Source organism: Arachis stenosperma, chromosome 3 (genome assembly GCF_014773155.1).
Source record: "Arachis stenosperma cultivar V10309 chromosome 3, arast.V10309.gnm1.PFL2, whole genome shotgun sequence".
Classification (NCBI taxonomy): Eukaryota; Viridiplantae; Streptophyta; class Magnoliopsida; order Fabales; family Fabaceae; genus Arachis; species Arachis stenosperma.
In genome coordinates, this window is record NC_080379.1 from 85798077 (window position 1) to 85819399 (window position 21323).

General features: G+C 39.3%; 1 non-coding gene across 1 annotated transcript; it reads right to left on the reverse strand.

Moving 5' to 3' along the window:
- Positions 1-8438: 8438 nt before the first annotated feature.
- On the reverse strand, positions 8439-8546 carry LOC130971289 (small nucleolar RNA R71). The gene has a single exon (XR_009082515.1). It is a non-coding gene; the product is annotated as a small nucleolar RNA R71 (small nucleolar RNA).
- Positions 8547-21323: the final 12777 nt, after the last annotated feature.

Below are 21323 nucleotides of genomic sequence, written 5' to 3' on the forward strand. Positions count from 1 at the left end.
CCAAAGAACTGGATGACTTGTCTAGGCAGAAATTACCTCAAAAGAGGCAGGATCCTGGGAAGTTTTCTATACCTTGCACATAGGCACCATGACCTTCAAGAAGGCTTGTGTGACTTAGGGTCAAGTGTAAACCTCATGCCCCTCTCTGTAATGGAGAAATTAGGGATCTTTGAGGTGCAAGCTGCAAAAATCTCACTAGAGATGGCAGACAACTCAAGAAAACAAGCCTATGGACTTGTAGAGGATGTTCTGGTAAAAGTTGAAGACCATTACATCCCTACTGATTTCGTAGTCCTAGAGACTGGGGAGTGCATGGATGAATCCATCATCCTTGGCAGACCCTTCCTAGCCACAGCAAAGGCTGTGATTGATGTTGATAGAGGAGAGTTGATCATTCAAGTGAATGAAAAATCCTTTGTGTTTAAGGCTCAAGGATATCCCTCTGTCATCATGGAGAGGAAGCATGAAGAGCTTCTCTCAAAAAAAAAAAAAAGAACCAAGCAGAGCCCCCACAGTCAAACTCTAAGTTTGGTGTTGGGAGGCCACAACCAAACTCTAAGTTTGGTGTTGAACCCCCACATTCAAACTCTAAGTTTGGTGTTGGGAGGTTCCAACACGGTTCTGAGTATTTTTGAGGCTCCATGAGAGTCCTCTGTCAAGCTAATGACATTAAAGAAGCGCTTGTTGGGAGGCAACCCAATGTTTTATAGTTAACTATTTTCTTTTGTTATTTTATGTTTTTTTGTAGGTTGATGATCATAAGAAGTCACAAAATCAATGAAAAAAGCAAAAACAAAAATGAAAAACAGGAAGAAAAACAGCACACCCTGGAGGAAGATGTTGCTGGCGTTCAAACGCCAGTAAGCCTAGCAGTTGGGCGTTTAACGCCCAGTCTGGCACCATTCTGGGCGTTTAACGCCAGAAAGGGGCACCAGACTGGCGTTAAACGCCAGAAAAGGGCAAGAACCTGGCGTTAAACGCCAGGAATAGGCATCAGCCCGGCGTTTAACGCCAGAAATGGCTCAAAACGTGATTTTGATGCCATTTGGTGCAGGGATGACTTTTCCTTGACACCACAGGATCTGTGGACCCCACAGGACCCCACAGGACCCTCACCTACCCCACCACCACTCTCTCTCTTCTTCCCCCATTCACCAATCACCTCAACACCTCTTCCCCAAAAACCCTTCACCTATCAAATCCCATCTTTCTCTTCACCACTCACATCCATCCTTCATAAAACCCCACCAACCTCACCCTTCAAATTCAAACCACTTTCCCTCCCAAACCCACCCATCATCTCCCCTCTATCCTATATAAACCCTTCTTCACCCCTTCATTTTCACACAACCTAAACACCACTTCCCCCCTCTTTGGCCGAATACACCACCATCTCCCTCTTCCTCATTTCTTCTTCTTCTACTCTCTTCTTTCTTCTTTTGCTCGAGGACGAGCAAACATTTTAAGTTTGGTGTGGTAAAAGCGTTGCTTTTTCGTTTTTCCATAACTATTATGGCATCCAAGGCCGGAGAAACCTCTAAAAAGAGGAAAGAGAAGGCAAAAGCTTCCACATCCGAGTCATGGGAGATGGATAGATTCATCTCAAGGGTGCATCAAGACCACTTCTATGAAGTTGTGGCCTTGAAGAAGGTGATCCCCGAGGTCCCCTTTTCACTCAAAAAGGGTGAATATCCGGAGATCCGCCATGAGATCCGAAGAAGAGGTTGGGAAGTGCTTACCAACCCCATTCAACAAGTCGGAATCTTGATGGTTCAAGAGTTCTATGCCAATGCATGGATCACCAAGAACCATGATCAAAGTATGAACCCAGATCCAAAGAATTATCTTACTATGGTTCGGGGGAAATACTTGGATTTTAGTCCGGAAAGTGTGAGGGTGGCGTTCAACTTGCCTATGATGCAAGGAGATGAACATCCTTACACAAGAAGAGTCAACTTTGATCAAAGGTTGGACCAAGTCCTCACAGTTATATGTGAAGAGGGCGCACAATGGAAGAGAGATTCAAGAGGCAAGCCGGTTCAATTGAGAAGGCATGACCTCAAGCCCATGGCTAGAGGATGGTTAGAGATCATTCAACGCTCAATCATTCCCACTAGCAACCGGTCCGAAGTTACTCTAGACCGAGCCATCATGATTCATAGCATCATGATTGGAGAAGAAGTGGAAGTTCATGAGGTTATAGCCCAAGAACTCTATAAAGTGGCGGACAAGTCTTCCACCTTGGCAAGGCTAGCCTTTCCTCATCTCATTTGTCACCTCTGTTATTCAGTTGGAGTTGACATAGAAGGAGATACCCCCATTGATGAGGACAAGCCCATCACCAAGAAAAGGATGGAGCACACAAGAGACCCTCTCATCAAGAGATCCCTGAGATGCCTCATGGATGCACTTTCCTCCACAAGACTATTGGGAGCAAGTAAACACCTCCCTAGGAGAACTAAGTTCCAACATGGGACAACTAAGGGTGGAGCATCAAGAACACTCCATTCTCCTCCATGAAATTAGAGAGGATCAAAGAATCATGAGAGAGGAGCAACAAAGACAAGGAAGAGACATTGAGGAGCTCAAGCACTCCATAGGATCTTCAAGAGGAAGAAAGAGCCGCCATCACTAAGGTGGACCCGTTCCTTGATTTCCTTGTTCTTTATTCTTCTGTTTTTCGAATTTTAGTGCTTATGTTTATCCATGTTTGTGTCTTATGATCATTAGTGTCTTAGTGTCTATGCCTTAAAGTTATGAATGTCCTATGAATCCATCACCTTTCTTGAATAAAAAAACGTGCTTAATTGAAAAGGAAAGAATTGCATGAATTCTGAATTTTATAATAGTTTAATTATTTTGATGTGGTGGCATTACTTTTGTCTTTTGAATGTATGCTTAAACAGTGCATATGTCTTTTGAATTTGTGGTTCATGAATGTTGGCTCTTGAAAGAATGATGAAAAAGGAGACATGTTACTGAGGATCTGAAAAATCATAAAAATGATTCTTGAAGCAAGAAAAAGCAGTGAATAAAAAAAAAAAACCGAAAAAAAAGAAAAAAAAGGAAAAAAGAGAAAAAGAAAGAAAAAGAAAAGAATAAGAGTTGTGATCCAAGGCAAATAAGAGTGTGCTTAAGAACCCTGGACACCTCTAATTGGGGACTTTAGCAAAGCTGAGTCACAATCTGAAAAGGTTCACCCAATTATGTGTCTGTGGCATGTATGTATCCGGTGGTAATACTGGAAGACAGAGTGCTTTGGGCCACGGCCAAGACTCATAAAGTAGCTGTGTTCAAGAATCATCATACTTAACTAGGAGAATCAATAACACTATCCGGATTCTGAGTTCCTAAAGAAGCCAACCATTCTGAATTCCAAAGGATAAAGTGAGATGCCAAAACTATTCAGAGGCAAAAAGCTAAAAGCCCCGCTCATCTAATTAATACTGATCTTCATAGATGTTTTTGGAGTTCATTGCATATTCTCTTCTTTTTATCTTATTTGATTTTCAGTTGCTTGGGGACAAGCAACAATTTAAGTTTGGTGTTGTGATGAGCGGATAATTTGTACGCTTTTTGGCATTGTTTTTAGTATGTTTTTGATATCTTTTAGTTAGTTTTTAGTAAATTTTTATTAGTTTTTAATTAAAATTCACTTTTCTGGACTTTACTATGAGTTTGTGTGTTTTTCTGTGATTTCAGGTATTTTCTGGCTGAAATTGAGGGATCTGAGCAAAAATCTGATCCAGAGACTCAAAAGGACTGCAGATGCTGTTGGATTCTGACCTCCCTGCACTCGAAGTGGATTTTCTGGAGCTACAGAAGCCCAATTGGCGCGCTCTCAACGGCGTTGGAAAGTAGACATCCTGGGCTTTCCAGCAATATATGATAGTCCATACTTTGCCCAAGATTTGAAGGCCCAAACCGGCGTTCAAAGTCACCTCAAGAAATTCCAGCGTTAAACGCCGGAACTGGCACCTAATTGGGAGTTAAACGCCCAAACTGGCACTAAAGCTGGCGTTTAACTCCAAGGAGAGTCTCTACACGAAAATGCTTCATTGCTCAGCCCAAGCACACACCAAGTGGGCCCGGAAGTGGATTTTTATGTCATTTACTCATCTTTGTACACCTTAGGCTACTAGTTATCTATAAGTATGACCTTTTACTATTGTATCAAAAAGACTTTGGTAGCTATCTTCGTTTTATGCTATCTTAGATCATTGGGAGGCTGGCCATTCGGCCATGCCTAGACCTTATGCTTATGTATTTTCAACGGTGGAGTTTCTACACACCATAGATTAAGGTGTGGAGCTCTGCTGTACCTCGAGTATTAATGCAATTACTATTGTTCTTCTATTCAAATCCGCTTGTTCTTTGTCCAAGATATCACTTGTTCTTCAACTTGATGAAGGTGATGATTGACGCCCATCACCATTCTCACTTATGAACAAGATGACTGACAACCATTCTTGTTCTACAAGCATCTGAGGCTTAGTGAATATCTCTTGGATTCTTTAATCGGAATCTTCGTGGTATAGGCGAGAACTGATGGCAGCATTCAAGAGAATCCGGAAGGTCTAACCTTGTCTGTGGTATTCTGAGTAGGATTCAATGACTGAATGACTGTGACGTGCTTCAAACTCCTGAGGGCGGGGCGTTAGTGACAGACGCAAAAGAATCACTGGATTCTATTCCGGCCTGATTGAGAACCGACAGATGAATTCCGCTATGCTGTGACAGAGCATATGCAATCGCTTTCACTGAGAGGATGGGAGGTAGCCACTGACAATGGTGAAACCCTTGCTTAAGCTTGCCATGGAAAGGAGTAAGAAGGATTGGATGAAGGCAGTAGGAAAGCAGAGAGACGGAAGGGAAGGCATCTTCATGCGCTTATCTGAAGTTCCTACCAATGAATTACATAAGTATCACTATCTTTATCTTTTATGTTATTTTCGTTCATCATCATATACATCTGAGTTTACTTGACTAAGATTTACAAGATGACCATAGCTTGCTTCAATACTAACAATCTCCGTGGGATCGACCCTTACTCACGTAAGGTATTACTTGGACGACCCAGTGCACTTGCTGGTTAGTTGTGCGAAGTTGTGTAATGCCATGGTATTGAGCTACCACGTTTTTGGAGCCATTACCGGGGATTATGAGAGTTGTGAAAAAGTATTGTTCACAATTTCGCGCACCACTGGCCTCTCGGCCATGCCTGGACCATCACTTATGTATTTTCAACGTTGAAGTTTCTACACACCATAAATTAAGGGTGTGGAGCTCTGTTGTACCTCGAGTTTTAATGCAATTACTACTATTTTCTATTCAATTCAGCTTATTCTTATTCTAAGATATTCGTTGCACTTCAACCTGATGGATGTGATGAGCCGTGACACTCATCATCATTCTCACCTATGAACGCGTGCTTGACAACCACTTCCGTTCTACCTTAGACCGAGCGCATATCTCTTGGATTCCTTAATAAGAAGCTTCGTGGTAGAAGCTAGAATTGTTGGCGGCATTCATGAGAATCTGGAAAGTCTAAACTTTGTTTGTGGTATTCCGAGTAGGATTCAGGGATTGAATAACTGTGACGAGCTTCAAACTCGTGATTGTTGGGCGTGATGACAAACGCAAAAGAATCAATGGATTCTTTTCTGACTTGATCGGGAACCGACAGATGATTAGCCGTGCTGTGACAAGAGCATTTGGACCTTTTTCACTGAGAGGATGGGATGTAGCCATTGACAACGGTGATGCCCTACATACAGCTTGTCATGGAAAGGAGTAAGAAGGATTGGATGAAAGCAGTAGGAAAGCAGATATTCAAAAGGAACACATCATCTCCATACACTTATCTGAAATTCCTACCAATGATTTACATAAGTATTTCTATCTTTATTTTCTGTTTATTTATTATTATTATTCGAAAACTCCATAACCATTTATTATCCGCCTAACTGAGATTTACAAGATGACCATAGCTTGCTTCATACCAACAATCTCCGTGGGATTCGACCCTTACTCACGTAAGGTATTACTTGGACGACCCAGTTCACTTGCTGGTTAGTTGTGCGAAGTTGTGAAGAAAGTGCTGAGTTAATAGATGCGCATACCAAGTTGAATGCCATTATTAGAGATCACAATTTCGTGCACCAAGTTTTTGGCGCCGTTGCTGGGGATTGTTCGAGTTTGGACAACTGACGGTTCATCTTGTTGCTCAGATCAGGTAATTTTCTTTTTGTTTTATTTTAAAAAAAATCTTTCAAAAATTTATCACCTGTTTTCGAAAATTTTCAGAGTTTTTAAGAATGAATTCTAGAGTTTCATGTAACATGTTAAAGCCTGGTTGGCTGTAAAGCCATCTCTAATTCCTGGACCGGAGCTTTTGACTAACATTACATGATTCCTGGAATTCTGATTGAGGACTTTGCATTCATTACTTCCTTTTTCCAAAATATGCTTTCGAAAAATTTATTACAAAAATCCAAAAAAATTAATAAAATCATAAAAATCAAAAATATTTTGTGTTTCTTGTTTGAGTCTAGTGTCAATTTTTAAGTTTGGTGTCAATTGCATGTTTTAAAAATTTATGCATTTTTTGAAAATTCATGCATGGTGTTCTTCATGATCTTTAAGTTGTTCTTGGTAAGTCTTCTTGTTTGATCTTGATGTTTTCTTGTTTTGTGTATTTTGTTGTTTTTCATGTGCATTTTTGCATTCATAGTGTCTAAGCATTAAAGATTTCTAAGTTTGGTGTCTTGCATGTTTTCTTTGCATCAAAATTTTTCAAAAATATGTTCTTGATGTTCATCATGATCTTCAAAGTGTTCTTGGTGTTCATCTTGACATTCATAGTGTGCTTGCATGCATCATTGGTTTTGATCCAAAAATTTTCATGTTTTGGGTCATTTTTATGTTTTTCCCTCTCATCATTAAAGATTCAAAATTCAATATATATATATATATATCTTTTCCTTATTTCTCTCAAAATTACGAAAATTTGAGTTGATTTAGTCAAAAATTTTTAAAACTTAACTATTTCTTATAAGTCAAGTCAAATTTTCAATTTTAAAAATCTTATCTTTTCAAAACTTTTTCAAAAATCAAATCTTTTTCATTTTTCTTACTATTTTTCGAAAATTTTTTAATTTGAATTTTAAAATCTTTTTCTTATCTTTAATTCATGATTTTCAAAGGCTTTACTAACAATTAATGTGATTGATTCAAAAATTTGAAGTTTGTTACTTTCTTATTAAGAAAGGTTCAATCTTTAAATTCTAAAATCATATCTTTTAGTTTCTTGTTAGTCAAGTAATCAATTTTGATTTTAAACATCAAATCTTTTTTGAAATATCTTTTCCATCATATCTTTTTAATTAAATCTTTTTCAATCATATCTTTTTATCTTTTTCAAAAAAATTTTGATTTCAAAATATCTTTTCTAACTTCTTATCTTCTCAAAATTGATATTCAAATCTTTTTCAACTAACTAATTGACTTTTTGTTTGTTTCTTATCTTTTTCAAAACCACCAAACTACTTTTCCCTCTCTAATTTTCGAAAATCACTTCCCTCTTTTTCAAAATTTTCTTAATTAACTAATTGTTTCAATTTTTAATTTTAACTTTATTTCTTCTCTTAATTTTCAAAAATCACTAACTCTTGTTCAAAATTTAATTTCGAATTTCTCCCTCTCTCATCTCTTCCTATTTATTTATTTATTCATCTACTAACACTTCTCTTCTACTCAAGAATTCGCACCTATCTTCCCCCTTGTGTTTGGATTCTTAACTCTTTTCTTTCTTTTATCCCTTTCTTCTTCTACTAACATAAAGGAATCTCTCTACTGTGGTAAAGAGGATCCCTATTATTATTTTCTGTTCCCTTCTTTTTCATATGAGCAGGAGCAAGGATAAGAATATTCTTGTTGAAGCAGATCCTGATAAAGTGGAAAGGACTCTGAAGAGGAAAATAAGAGAAGCTAAATTACAACAATCCAGAGACAACCTTACAGAAATTTTTGAAAAGGAAGAGGAGTTGAAAGCCAAAAATAATAATGCAAGGAGGATGCTTGGTGATTATACTACACCTACTTCCAAGTTTGATGGAAGAAGCATCTCAATCCCTGCCATTAGAGCAAACAATTTTGATCTGAAACCTCAACTAGTTGCTCTAATGCAACAGAACTGCAAGTTCCATGGACTTCTATCAGAAGATCCCTACCAGTTTTTAACTGAGTTCTTGGAGATTTGTGAGACTGTTAAGACTAATGGAGTAAATCATGAAGTCTACAGGCTCATGCTTTTCCCTTTTGCTGTAAGAGACAAAGCTAGAACATGGTTGGACTCACAACCTAAAGATAGCTTGGACTCCTGGGATAAGCTGGTCACGGCCTTCTTAGCTAAGTTCTTTCCTCTTCAAAAGCTGAGCAAGCTTAGAGTGGATGTTCAGACCTTCAAACAAAAAGATGGTGAATCCCTCTATGAAGCTTGGGAAAGATACAAGCAGATGACCAAAAGGTGTCCTTCTGACATGCTTTCAGAGTGGACCATTCTGGATATATTATATTATGGTCTATTTGAATTCTCTAAGATGTCACTGGACCATTCTGCAGGTGGATCCATTCACCTAAAGAAGACGCCTGCAGAAGCTCAAGAACTTATTGACATGGATGCAAATAACCAGTTCACGTACACTTCTGAGAGAAATTCCGTGAATAATGGGATGCCTCAAAGGAAGGGATTTCTTGAAATTGATGCTCTGAATGCCATATTGGCTCAGAACAAAATGTTGACTCAGCAAGTCAACATGATTTCTCAAAGTCTGAATGGATGGCAAAATGCATCCAACAGCACTAAAGAGGCATCTTCTGAAGAAGAAGCTTATGATCTTGAGAACCCTGCAATGGCAGAGGTAAATTACATGGGTGAACCTTATGAAAACACCTATAATTCATCATGAAAAAATCATCCAAATTTCTCATGGAAGGATCAACAAAAGCCTCAACAAGGCTTTAATAATGGTGGAAGATATAGGCTCAGCAATAGCAAGCCTTTTCCATCATCTTCTCAGCAACAGACAGAGAATTCTGAGCAGAGCACCTCTAACTTAGCAAACATAGTCTCTGATCTATCTAAGGCCACTTTAAGTTTCATGAGTAAAACAAGGTCCTCCATCAGAAATTTGGAGGCACAAGTGGGCCAGCTGAGTAAGAAAGTCACTGAAACTCCTCCTAGAACTATCCCAAGCAATACTGAAGAGAATCCAAAAAGAGAGTGCAAGGCCATTGACATAATCAACATGGCCGAACTTAGAGAGGAAGGAGAGGACGTGAACCCCAATGAGAAAGACCTCATGGGACATTTCTCAAGCAAGAAGGAGTTCCCTATTGAGGACCTAAAGGAATCTGAGGCTCATATAGATACCATAGAGATTCCATTAAACCTCTTTCTGCTCTGAAAACTATTCTTCCTCTGAAGAGGATGAAGATGTAACTGGAGAGCAAGTTGCTCAATATCTAGGAGCCATCATGAAGCTGAATGCCAAGATGTTTGGTAATGAGACTTGGGAAGGTGAACCTCCCTTACTCATTAGTGAACTAGATGCATGGGTTCAGCAAACTTTACCTCAAAAGAGACAAGATCCTGGCAAATTCTTAATACCCTGTACCATAGGCACCATGACCTTTGAGAAGGCTCTGTGTGACTTAGGGTTAGGCATAAATCTTATGCCACTCTCTGTGATGGAGAAGCTGGGGATCATTGAGGTACAGCCTGCCACATTCTCATTACAGATGGCGGACAAGTCAGTAAGACAAGCATATGGATTAGTAGAGGATGTGTTAGTAAAGGTTAAAGGCCTTTACATCCCAGTTGATTTCATAATCTTAGACATTAGGAAGGAGGAGGATGAATGCATCATCCTTGGAAGACCCTTCCTAGCCACAGCAGGAGCTGTGATTGATGTTAATAGAGGAGAATTAGTCCTTCAATTGAATGGGGACTACCTTGTGTTTAAGACCCAAGGGTGTTCTTCTATATACATGGAGATGAAGCATGAAAAGCTTCTCTCAGTACAGAGTCAAATAGAGCCCCCACAATCAAACTTTATGTTTGGTGTTGGGAGGCCACAACCAAACTCTAAGTTTGGTGTTAAACCCCCACACTCAAACTCTCAGTTTGGTGTTGGGAGTCCACAACATTGACCTGATCACCTGTGAGGCTCCATGAGAGCCCACTGTCAAGTTAATGACATTAAAGAAGCACTTATTGGGAGGCAACCTAATTTTTATTTAACTAATTTTATTTTTATTTTATTGTTCTTTTATGTTTTCTTAGGTTCATGATCATGTGGAGTCACAAAACAAATACAAAAATTAAAAACAAAATCAAAAATAGCAGAAGAAACAGCACACCCTGGAGGAAGGGCTTACTGGCGTTTAAACGCCAGTAAGGAGCATCTGGCTGGCGTTGAATGCCAGAAACATGCAGCAATCTGGCGTTTAAACGCCAGGATTGCACACTGAGGAAAGCTGGCATTCAACGCCAGAAACATGCTGCAGACTGGCGTTGAACGCCCAAAACAAGCATAGAACTGGCGTTTAACGCCAGAAACAAGCATCAAGCTGGCGTTAAACACCAGGATTGCATGCAGAGGGCATTTTACACACCTCATTGATGCAGGGATGTAAATCCTTGACACCTCAGGATCTGTGGACCCCACAGGATCCCTACTACCTCAACTCACCCTCTCTCTCTTTTTCACACAATCCAATGAACACTCTTCCCCAAAACCCTTCACAAATCACCTCAATCTCTCTTCCCCATCACCTCTTCACCACTCACATCCATCCACTCTTCCCTATACACCCCACCTACCTTCAAAATTCAAAAATCACTTTCCCACCCAAACCCTCCCAATATGGCCGAACCTTAACCCCTCTCCATCTAATATATAAACCCCTCCATTCTTCTTCATTTTCATACAACACAACCCTCTCTTCTCTTCCTTGGCCGAAACACTACCCTCTTTCCCTCTCCTCCATATCTTCTTCTTCTTCATCTATTCTTTCTTCTCTTGCTCGAGGGCGAGCAATATTCTACGTTTGGTGTGGTAAAAGCATAGCTTTTTTGTTTTTCCATAACCACTTATGGCACCTAAGGTCGGAGAAACCTCTAGAAAAGGGAAAGGGAAGACAAAAGCTTCCACCTCCGAGTCATGGGAGATGGAGAGATTCATCTCAAAGGTCCATCAAGACCACTTCTATGATGTTGTGGCCAAGAAGAAGGTGATCCCTAAGGTCCCTTTCAAGCTCAAGAAAAATGAGTATCCAGAGATCCGACATGAGATCCAAAGAAGAGGTTGGGAAGTTCTGACCAACCCCATGCAACAAGTCAGAATCTTAATAGTTCAAGAGTTCTATGCCAGTGCATGGATCACTAATCAAAGTGTAAACCCGAATCCAAAGAATTATCTTACAATGGTTCGGGGGAAATACTTAGATTTCAGTCCGGAAAATGTAAGGTTGGCATTCAACTTGCCCATGATGCAAGGAGATGCACGTCCCTACACTAGAAGGGTCAACTTTGATCAAAGGTTGGACCAAGTCCTTATGGACATATGTGTGGAAGGAGCTCAATGGAAAAGAGACTCCAAAGGCAAGCCGGTTCAATTAAGAAGACTGGACCTCAAGCCTGTGGCTAGAGGATGGTTGGAGTTCATCCAACGCTCCATCATCCCCACTAGCAACCGATCCGAAGTTACTGTGGATCGGGCCATCATGATCCATAGTATCATGATTGGAGAGGAAGTAGAAATTTATGAAGTCATCTCTCTTGAATTCTACAAAATAGCCGAAAAGTCCTCCACCATGGCAAGGCTAGCTTTTCTTCATCTTATTTGCCATCTATGCTACTCAGCTGGAGTTATCATAGAAGGAGACATCCTCATTGAAGAGGATATGCCCATCACTAAGAAGAGGATAGAGCAAACAAAAGAGCTCATTCATGGATCTCAAGAGACACATAAGGAGGCTCATCATTAAGAAATCCCTGAGATGCCTCAAGGGATGCATTTTCCTCCAAATAACTATTGGGAACAACTCAATACTTCTCTAGAAGATTTGAGTTATAACATGGACCAACTAAGGGTGGAACATCAAGAGCACTCCATCATTCTCCATGAAATTAGAGAAGATCAAAGAGCAATGAGGGAGGAACAACAAAGGCAAGGAAGAGACATAGAAAAACTCAAGAACATCATTGGTTCCTCAAGAAGAAAACGCCACCATCACTAAGGTGGATTCATTCCTCGTTCTTACTTCTCTATTTTTCATTTTTTCTAAGCTTCATGTTTATCTATGTTTGTGTCTTTATTTCATGATCATTAGTATGTAGTAACTATGTCTTAAGGCTATGAATAATTCCATGAATCCTTCACCTCTCTTAAATGAAAAATGTTTCTAATTCAAAAGAACAAGAAGTACATGAATTTCAAAATTATCCTTGAAATTAGTTTAATTATATTAATGTGGTGACAATACTTTTTGTTTTCTGAATGAATGCTTGAACAGTGCATATTTTTTATCTTGTTGTTTATGAATGTTAAAATTGTTGGCTCTTGAAAGAATGATGAACAAAGAGAAATGTTACTGATAATCTAAAAAATCATAAATTTGATTCTTGAAGAAAGAAAAAGCAGTGAATAGCAAAAGCTTGTAAAAAAAAGCAAGCAGAAAAAGCCAGTAGCCCTTAAAACAAAAAGGCAAGGGTAAAAAGGATCCAAGGCTTTGAGCATCAATGGATAGGAGGTCCCAAGGAAATAAAATCCAGTCTTAAGCGGCTAAATCAAGCTGTCCCTAACCATGTGCTTGTGGCATGCAGGTCCAAGTGAAAAACTTGAAACTGAGTGGTTAAAGTCGTGATCCAAAGCAAAAAGAGTGTGCTTAAGAGCTCTGGACACCTCTAACTGGGGACTCTAGCAAAGCTAAGTCACAATCTGAAAAGATTCACCCAGTCATGTGTCTGTGGCATTTATGTATCCGGTGGTAATACTGGAAAACAAAGTGCTTAGGGCCACGGCCAAGACTCATAAAAGTAGCTGTGTTCAAGAATCAACAAACTTAACTAGGAAAATCAATAATACTATCTGAAATTCTAAGTTCATATAGAAGCCAATTGATAAACAACTATTTTATGGTTTATCTTGTGCTCAATTGAGTGGTTTTTATCAACTCTTTACCCACTTATTCATACTATTTGCATGGTTTTACACTTGCCGTCCTAATTATGTGCTTTGATTGAAAACATGTTTCTTTGGACTTATATTTGCTTATTATTAATCATCTGTTATTACCATTAGATGCCTTGATATGTGTGTTAAGTGTTTTCAGATATTATAAGGCAGGAATGGCTTGGAGGATGGGAAGAAAGCATGCAAAAGAGGAAGAAATGCAAGAAGTTGGAGAAATTGCTAAGCTGTCCAGCCTGACCTCTCTGCACTCAAACGGCTATAACTTTAGCTACAGAGGTCCAAACGATGCGGTTCCAGTTGCGTTGGAAATCTAACGTCCGGGGCTTTGATTTGATATATAATTTGCCATAGCTTCCCCGACGCCAGGCGACGCGAACGCGTGGGTCACGCGGACGCGTGACCTGGCAGGAGCGCAACCCGCGCGGCCGCGTGGACGACGCGACCGCGTCACTTTTCCGCGACCTGTACAGACCAGAAAGCGCTGGAAGTGACTTCTGGGCTGTTTCTGACCCAGTTTTTGGCCCGGAGAACACAGATTAGAGGCTATAAAGTGGGGGAATGCATCCATTCATATTCAATTCACTCATAATTCACTTCTCATGATTTAGATTAGTTTTGAGAGGTGTTCTCTCCTCTCTCTCTTAGGATTAGGACTTCTCTTAGTTTTAGGAGTGACTCTCAATCCCAGGTTCTTTATTTTTATTTATCCCAATTTAATTTATGAACTTTTCCATGTTAAGATTTGAATATTTTATTTAATGATATTTGAAGCATTTCAGTTTATGATTGTTCCTTTTTATTATTCCCAACCTGAGGATATTGTTATTCTAGTAGATTTAGTTTTTCCCCTTTTGGCCTTTGTTAAATAATTGGTGACTCTTGAGTTATCAAACTCATTGTTAGTTGAGAATTGGAATTAATTCATCCACTTAACTTACCTTCATAGTTAGAGGTTAACAAAGTGGGAGAAGAATCCAATTCAAATCACAATTGATAAGGATAACTGGGATAGGACCTCCAGTTCTTATACCTTGCCAAGAGATTTTATTAGTATTACTTTATTTTACTTATCATATAACATATTCGCACCTTACTTCCAAAACCCCAATTTACAGACTCATAACCAATAATAAGAACATACCTCCCTGCAATTCCTTGAGAAGATGACCCGAGGTTTAAATACTCGGTTATCAATTTTAAAGGGGTTTGTTACTTGTGACAACCAAAACGTTTGTACGAAGGGATTTCTGTCGGTTTAGAGACTATATCTACAACGCGACTGTTTTTATGAAATTCTTTACTGGCAAAAATCCTAACGTCAAAATGGCGCCGTTGCCGGGGAATTGCAAACGTGTGCCTTATTATTGGTTATTGTAAATATTTTTTAAAAAAAAATTTAAAATTTCTTCCTATCTTTTTCAAAAATTATATCTTTTTCAAAATATTTTCTTTTTATTAATTTTTGTTTTTATTTTCTCTAACTACTATGAATTCTCACCCCTCTCGCTTTGAGTTTGGTTCTAACTTTGTTGAAGGAAATAGAAACCACAGCAGGAATATGCATCAAGGTCAGACCAATCAAGGATGGATGGAGCCAAGAGGATCTAATCAACCCTTTAGGCAACAACACCATCCTAGATATCATGGACAAAGACTAGGCTACAATGCATCCCAAGCTGATAGATATGGTGGACCACCTTGTAGTTACCAACAAGCCCCACCCTATGCTCAGAGATCATCCTTTCAACACAACCTCAACCCACCACACTCACAAGCCCCTTTCCACCATTCACCTCCATATGACCCTAACCCTCAACCACCATACCAACCACCTTATGAGCCATATGAACCATATATAGAACCACCCCAATTCCAACCCAATTACTCAAAAGAACCACCACTTCAATATTCACCATCTCCATATCCATCAATCCAAGAGCATTATGATCCTACTTATGAAAACCGAGTGCATCAAGAGGCAAAGGATCGTCTCAAGGAAACAATGGATCGATTTCAGGCAACCACTCAACAACTGGGGCAAGTATTAATTCAATGGGCTTCTAGATGCTTAAATACACAAGGATCAGCCACAGCCCCATGTGGACAGTCTAGTGAAGAGCATAGCATAAAGGAGATACCAGAAACTCCAGTGGACAAGACAGAGCATGAATTCATACTAGAACAAGTAGAAGAAGCTATCATTGTTCAAGAAGAAGAGTTGGTTGAAGACTTAGGAGACGCAGAACCTCCATGGGAAAGACAAGACATAGAGCCTCCTTCCAAGACGGTTGAAATTGATGCTGAAGAGGGTGTACAACCTCCAAAGCATATCATAGTTGAAGACTTGGAAGAGGTTGATCAAGAGATGGAGATTCAAGAAGAAGAAGCACAACCTCCCACGCCCTTGGAAAGCAATGAAAAGGAGATTGAATTGAAAGAGAGCTACCAAGAGGAAGAGGTTAAAATTGAAGAAGTTTGCAAAGAGGTGGTAATTATCAGAGAAGAGCACAAGGGAGTGGAGCTTGCAATTTCATTAAAGATACCTCCCCCTAAGTTGCCATCATCCTTCACAACATTCAAGTGGGTAAAATTCATATCCCATAGCTTTCTAATCCCACTTGAATATGGGCTACTGGAGACGGATGGTCAACTTAGAGCTCTTTGTGACATTAAGAGTAAGAGGAAGATGGCCAGTGGTAAGAATTGTCCTGCAAGGTTCATCATGGTTGGAAGCTTTAAGTTTAAACGTAAAGGTTGGTATAGAGCTCAACTGAATGGGTCTAGGAAGTTGTTTGGCCGCTTACGTGAGAATTCAGACTGCTTGCCACCCGGATGGAACAATATTGCTCAACCAAAAGACGAGTGCAAAGGCAAGGTCTAGGACCCCGGAATCCATTCTACCAATCACCACTCTTGGGGCCTTGTCACTTGCTTTAACTTGCTTGAAGGCTTTCTGCGCCTTGTTTGGGATCCCGGAGGCTATTGGAAGTACAAACATTGGTGGGGATTCCTGGATCAATACAAGCACAAGCCACCCTAGTAGGAAGCTCATCAAATGTCCAACTTAAGGACTATAACTAAAAGTGCTAGGTGGGAGACAACCCACCATGGTATGATCGTCCTTTTTCATTTTTATTTAGTTTTATTTGTTTTTGAATTTTATTTTATTTTGTTATATTGAACCTGGAGTTTTGCATCACATTCATATTAACACTGCATTCTGCATTTTTCAGATTATAAAAAAAAAAAGAGAGCACGCGACGCGACCGCATCAGCGACGCGTCCGCGTCGCAAGGAGATGGGAGACAATATTAATATGAACAGAGTGTTTTGCAGGAGCAGCGTTGGAGAAGTGCCAATGGCACAAATTGACTCCACGCGAACGCGTCATCGACCCGTCCGCGTCATTTGGAAAAATAGCCTCCCACGCGACCGCGTCACCCACGCGGCCGCGTGACCTGAAATCGGCGTAAAAAGGGTGTATGGCCAAAAGTTGAGCTGGAATTGGGCTGGACCCGTGCTAGCAGCACAAGCCCTGCCACGCGAACGCGTCACCCACGCGTCCGCGTCATATTGGAAATAAGGCCACCCGCGCGATCGCGTCGACCACGCGACCGCGTCACCCTGGATTTTGGCAATACCAAGTTTCGAACAGAGAGTTGTGCGACCGCAAGGCTGCATTCACGTCACTAGCACAAATCGAGTCACGCGATCGCATGCCCCACGTGTCCGCGTCACCCAACCTTATCGCGCACCATGCGACCGCGTCACCCACGCGACCGCGTCGCCAGCGCCGCACAACCTATCCAGATTAGTGCCAATTTTCTTATCCTCTCTTTTCTAATCCTAATTTCTTCCTTCTCTCCCCTTTCTCACTTTCTTTTTTCTTCCCTTCTTTCCCTTCTCATTCTTCTTATTTTTCTTTTTATTTTATTTTAATTTGTTTGCATACTTTCATTCATTGCATTATTTTATTGGTGTTGCAATTTTATTTGGGTCATTGTGGATTGCTGCAGAATTGTTTGACAATTATATTAATTTTTAAAGGGTTGCTTGCATGCTCAATTTAATACTTTCAAATAGCTTATTTACTAAGCATGCTATGTGTTTGTGAAAACGCCCGTATGGCATTGTGCACTATTTTTAAAGATTTCTTTTAATCTTCTACTATAAATGCTTGCTTTTCACAAAACCCTTTTTATATTTTATTAATTAAATATAATTGTCATTACAAACGTTATTGTTAGTTTCTTACGATTAACAATACATTACAGCTTTTGTTGCTTGATCTATGCTACTCATGCCCTTGCCGGCATGCTAATAAACATCTTGCATCCAATATCCCCCATGCCTTGCTATATTTCCATTGATGAACTGATCACATGGAATCGCGACCATGTCTTCCATTCACTATTTTCCTTACTTGGCATGCTATTCACTTGTACCGCCCTCCTCTTTGCTCTACACCTTTGACTTCATATCCCTTTCTCTTCTCCCTTTTTCAGGCTGGCCACCAGAACGGGTAAGGAGAAAGCTTCTACAACGAGCAACAGCTGAGGAACCACAACACCCGCCCACCTGTACTTCTCAGCATGCACCGAGGACGGTGCAATCTTTAAGTGTGGGGAGGTCAATACCAATCTCCACGGGTTAGTTAGCCCCTTCTCAACACCAAATTTTTGTTTTTCGTTGTTGCATTTGCATGCTTGTTTCTTTTTGTGCATATTTTACCACTTGGTTAAAGTAATATTTTCTTTTTCAAGAAATTTTTATAGTATTTCACTAATTTGAATAAAACTTTTTGAAAAACTTGTATGAAAGAAATATTATTTTGGAACATGGTTTAAAGCTCGAACACACAAAACCAGTGAGATTTTGAGCCTATTTGATTGGTTGCATTTTATCAACCAATATTTTATTTTTGGTGTGTGTTTCTCTCTCTAAAATTGTGATCTTTGTCTTGCTTAATTCTATATTTCCATGGTTTAATGTATGCATACACTTATATGATTGAGGCCTTGTTTCACTGAGCTTACATACCCATATGGCCTTAACCTTTTCATTATCTATTGCAAACCAATTTTGAGCCTATTTTACCCCTTTTGTTCTTTATTTTAGCACATCATTAACTCTAAGCGAAAAACAATAATGTCCTTAATTTGAATCCTTAGTTAGCTTAGACTAGTGAGAATGCTTATGAATTAAGTGTGGGGAAGAGTGGGTTTGGAAACATCTGGTTTGAGAATTGAGTATGTTAGAATTTTCTGAAAATGTGAAAGAAATGTTTAGGACATGTTCATGTATTCAATAAATTAATCATATGCATTGAGAAAAAAATATATATATATAAAAAAAAGAGCAAAATAAGTGAAAGGGGACAAAATGCCCCAAAGTAAGTGGTGAAAGCAATGCATATGAGTTGTACTTGAAATTAGAATGTATGAATATGTGGAAAACATAGTTAATGGACAGTTAGGTTTGTATTGTGATTACATGGATTGTCTAAAGTTAGGTGGAAAGTTTAAGTTAATTAAGGATTCAGATTATAGTCCACTTGACCAAATACAATCCTACCTTGACCCTAACCCCATTACAACCCTTAAAAGACCTCTTGATTTGTGTACTTGTGCATTAAATTTATGTTGATTGTTAGATGAAGAGCAAGCCTTAGAAAGCAAGGTTAGTAGAGAATTGAGAGAATCGAACCTAAAACACTTGAGTGATTAAGAGTGATATACACTACTAGTGAGGGTTCGATGCTTGATTCTTTGTTCCCGGCTTTCATGAGCTATTTTCTTCTACAAGTATATTTGTACTTCATTTTTTTTATGATTTGAATTAGTGAAATCCAGTTCACATTTATTCTTGGAGATTTATTTACTTTTAACCAAGTAGGTAGAAACATTTCGCATGTAGTTGCATTCATAGGTTGCATTTCATGCATTCTACCATTCCTCTTCATTCCTTTATAGTTTCTCTTGAGCTTAGCATGAGGACATGCTAATGTTTAAGTGTGGGGAGGTTGATAAACCACTATTTTATGGTTTATCTTGTGCTCAATTGAGTGGTTTTTATCAACTCTTTACCCACTTATTCATACTATTTGCATGGTTTTACACTTGCCTTCCTAATTATGTGCTTTGATTGAAAACATGTTTCTTTGGACTTATATTTGCTTATTATTAATCATATGTTATTACCATTAGATGCCTTGATATGTGTGTTAAGTGTTTTCAGATATTATAAGGCAGGAATGGCTTGGAGGATGGGAAGAAAGCATGCAAAAGAGGAAGGAATGCAAGAAGTTGGAGAAATTGCTAAGCTGTCCAGCTTGACCTCTCTGCACTCAAACGGCTATAACTTTAGCTACAGAGGTCCAAACTACGCGGTTCCAGTTGTGTTGGAAATCTAACGTCCGGCGCTTTGATTTGATATATAATTTACCATAGCTGTCCCGACGCCAGGCGACGCGAACGCGTGGGTCACGCGGACGCGTGACCTGGCAGGAGCGGAACCTGCGCGGCCGCGTGGACGACGCGACCGCATCACTTTTCCGCGACCTGTACAGACCAGAAAGCACTGGAAGTGACTTCTGGGCTGTTTCTAACCCAGTTTTTGGCCCGGAGAACACAGATTAGAGGCTATAAAGTGGGGGAATGCATCCATTCATATTCAATTCACTCATAATTCACTTCTCATGATTTAGATTAGTTTTGAGAGGGGTTCTCTCCTCTCTCTCTTAGGATTAGGACTTCTCTTAGTTTTAGGAGTGACTCTCAATCCCAGGTTCTTTATTTTTATTTATCCCAATTTAATTTATGAACTTTTCCATGTTAAGATTTGAATATTTTATTTAATGATATTTGAAGCATTTCAGTTTATGATTGTTCCTTTTTATTATTCCCAACCTGAGGATATTGTTATTCTAGTAGATTTAGTTTTTCCCCTTTTGGCCTTGGTTAAATAATTAGTGACTCTTGAGTTATCAAACTCATTGTTAGTTGAGAATTGAAATTAATTCATCCACTTAACTTACCTTCATAGTTAGAGGTTAACAAAGTGGGAGAAGAATCCAATTCAAATCACAATTGATAAGGATAACTGGGATAGGACCTCCAGTTCTTATACCTTGCCAAGAGATTTTATTAGTATTACTTTATTTTACTTATCATATAACATATTCGCACCTTACTTCCAAAACCCCAATTTACAGACTCATAACCAATAATAAGAACATACCTCCCTGCAATTCCTTGAGAAGACGACCCGAGGTTTAAATACTCGGTTATCAATTTTAAAGGGGTTTGTTACTTGTGACAACCAAAACGTTTGTACGAAGGGATTTCTGTCGGTTTAGAGACTATATCTACAACACGACTGTTTTTATGAAATTCTTTACTGGTAAAAATCCTAACGTCACCAATCATTCTAAACTTCAAAGGAAAAAGTGAGATACCAAAACTGTTCAGAAGCAAAAAGCTACAAGTCCCGCTCATCTAATTAGAACTAATTTTCATTGATATTTTGAGATTTATAATATATTCTCTTCTTTTTATCCTAATTAAATTTCAGTTGCTTGGGGACAAGCAACAATTTAAGTTTGGTGTTGTGATGAGCGGATAATTTATACGCTTTTTGGCATTGTTTTTAGGTAGTTTTTAGTAGGATCAGGCTACTTTTAGGGATGTTTTCATTAGTTTTTATGGTAAATTCACATTTCTGGACTTTACTATGAGTTTGTGTATTTTTCTGTGATTTCAGGTATTTTCTGGCCGAAATTGAGGGACCTGAGCAAAACTCTGATAGAAGGCTGACAAAGGACTGTTGATGTTGTTGAATTCTGACCTCCCTGCACTCGAAATAGATTTTCTGGAGCTACAAAACTCCAAATGGTGCGCTTTTAACGGCGTTGGAAAATAGACATCCAGAGCTTTTCAGCAATATATAATCGTTCATACTTTATTCGAGATTAGATGACGCAAACTGGCGCTCAACGCCAGTTTCATGCTGCATTCTGGAGTCAAATGCCAGAAACACGTCACAAACCAGAGTTGAACGCCAAAA